Genomic DNA, 2500 nt, shown 5'->3' on the forward strand with positions numbered 1-2500 from the left:
ACATTGAACGTCGGATTAATATTATAATTTAGTGCGAACTTATCACCAAAACGGCTGTCTAAAAACAATAACAAAGAGCTGAGTGACGTAAATTTCGTTCCTTCTTTCGCCACAGATATGACTGTTGGGATTCATTTCTCTTCGTATTAATGGAAAATATTGTATAATTTCAACCATCAGGCAGAACTCAATTTTGCATTTCTCATTATTTTTACCTCTAAAATGAATCCTGAAATAATACCGTTTTGAGACGATGGGTCACTTATTGTTATGTGGCGTGAATCTGCTGTTCACATTTGACACCTAGATAACCACGCCTCTCGGACAGTTGTCATACTGTAAACAATGGCAGTGCTTGGTTGGCATATCAAAGTACACAGGATTTACTATCGATGGTATGTGTCTTAGTAAAGTACCCACTGTTCTACTGTTCTTGGTCAATAGATAGTTCGAAGATGACGTAATTCAGGTCTTTATTATTGTTTTTTGCCATCCGCGTTTATGAGTAATGCTCACTGAATTGCATTAACCAGACTATACACAGTTTTGTGTGTTGGTCCGGATACTTCCGGATGGCAATGTTCTGAGATATGATCGAGCAAATCGTGTGATAACTCTGGTCACCCATCTGATGGTGTCAAAATAATAACAACGATCAGAAAGAGGTTGATTTCATTCAAGTTAACTATTCTTGTCCGAGCACGTGTGAATGAGTGGCACAAATTCCATGTTTTGATTGGTCAAAAATCTACTGGTTAATTGAATGTTAATCTGATCTTATAAAGATCACTTTAAAACAAATGTCTCCATATCCATAGTGGAGAGTGGGTTTTGTGTCATATATCACGTGCCAATTAATCTTAGAAATTACATTAGAGCGTTGGAGCCCTAGATGTTCCCATACCATCAAATCTATAATGTAATAAGAAGAATAAGATCTAAGGTCTACATCTTTTATATCAATTATCATTTAGGTTTCTAACCCCACTGATGTGCGTGAGTTTATACACCTATCGCGTGCGTCCAAGCATTTTGATTTCGAATGATGTTGCTGACGCCGTTGTTGTTATAATTTTGTTTTGTTTTTATGCGAAGCTGGGGACAAGCAAAACAATGAATGAGCATAGTTTTTGAACTGGGTTAATGAAATAAAGAGAGAAAAAAAATTCTATATATCGAAAAAAATGTGGGTAGTGCGTGCGCTCGCGCGTGTATTTGTCTGTGTGTGTGTGTGTGTGTGTGTGTGTGTGTGTGTGTGTGTGTTTGTTTGTGTATGTGTGTGTGTATGTGTTTCCGCGAGGTCCCAAGTTTGAGAGTTTTTGCCAAGATGGAGGATATTTAAATCGATCGATATTTGTAGGACGAGTTTTCTTCCAATTTTTTCAATACGTATATTTCAAAAGTAGGGCAGTTAACTGGTTAAAGAATGTATTGTTTACTGGGGACGAGCTGGCTGCGTATTCATTGTCAGGCCGTTTTGCTAAAAGTTTATCAAGTTCATTCTTTTGTATGGAGAGAGTTACGAGGTGGCAAGAAAAGATATATTTGCATTTAAAGCCTTACCCGTTTGAACACGACTTCCAGGAGCACTGGCTTTATGTCAATTTGCATATTTCATTGAAGCTATGCGTCTTGTTAAAATACCCACAACATCCACCACTTACCAGCTCACAAAACTATATGTAACCTTAAACGTTTATAGTCTGATTAATGCACAGAGGGCTGATTGACGTTAATTTCGTTCCTTCTATAGGAGGTCTTCATATTTTTTTTAAAAACCATAGTCCAAACTTGGCTATATCGCCAGCTTCATGACCAGCATGGGCTTATGTGACCCACCATGACAATTGGGTATTTTGTGGAAATGAACCAAATAGAGAAAATCAAGTTTAAATTCAAGAAGATCAAAAGTGGAAATTTAAGTTTCTTAACTGGTTAAATGTCTGCCGCCCATCCCCACTTAATATTATGATATTTAAAAATTTAGCCAGAAAACTCATTCTTCAAATAGCAATCGATATAAATGACCTTCATCTTGGCAACAACAAAAAACTCTCCATTTTGAAACCCAGAAAATGTTAATATTTAAATATTAATATCTTAATTTGTTTAAGATTTTTTTTCGGATGAATGATAGAAGAAGACCCAAAAAATGTTTATAGTAACTATTTAGCAGAAAGACTGTATGTAGTGTGTAGATTATAAAGCTCCGTGGAATGCATCAATCAGCTTCAGTAAAGATAAAGGACGGAGTAAATAACAGTTTGAATTCAACACCTTCTTCATACTCCAGCAAAAAATGAACCCGACAAAATTAAAGTGTATAAAATATATTACCCGAGATGCACATATTTACAAGTCTGATAACTGGACACAGTTGTGGGCCTGATTTAACATCGTTACAATATACAATATTTTGTGTTGGTTTGAGACTATTTCTATAACAACAATCAGGCCATACCAATTTGGGTTATCAGACCTGCAATTAAGAACACGTCGG

At 36.0% G+C, this 2500-nt stretch overlaps 1 protein-coding gene across 1 annotated transcript in view; it reads left to right on the plus strand.

Annotated features, from left to right (window-relative positions):
- The window catches only part of LOC144965569 (polycystin-1-like protein 1), a 156153-nt gene that overhangs the window by 2324 nt on the left and 151329 nt on the right, over positions 1–2500 (plus strand). The gene's annotated exons all lie outside the window — the stretch shown is intronic.

This window comes from Berghia stephanieae, chromosome 2, assembly GCF_034508935.2.
Source record: "Berghia stephanieae isolate SIO BIC M18660-M18661 chromosome 2, UCSD_Bste_1.3, whole genome shotgun sequence".
Lineage (NCBI taxonomy): Eukaryota > Metazoa > Mollusca > Gastropoda > Nudibranchia > Aeolidiidae > Berghia > Berghia stephanieae.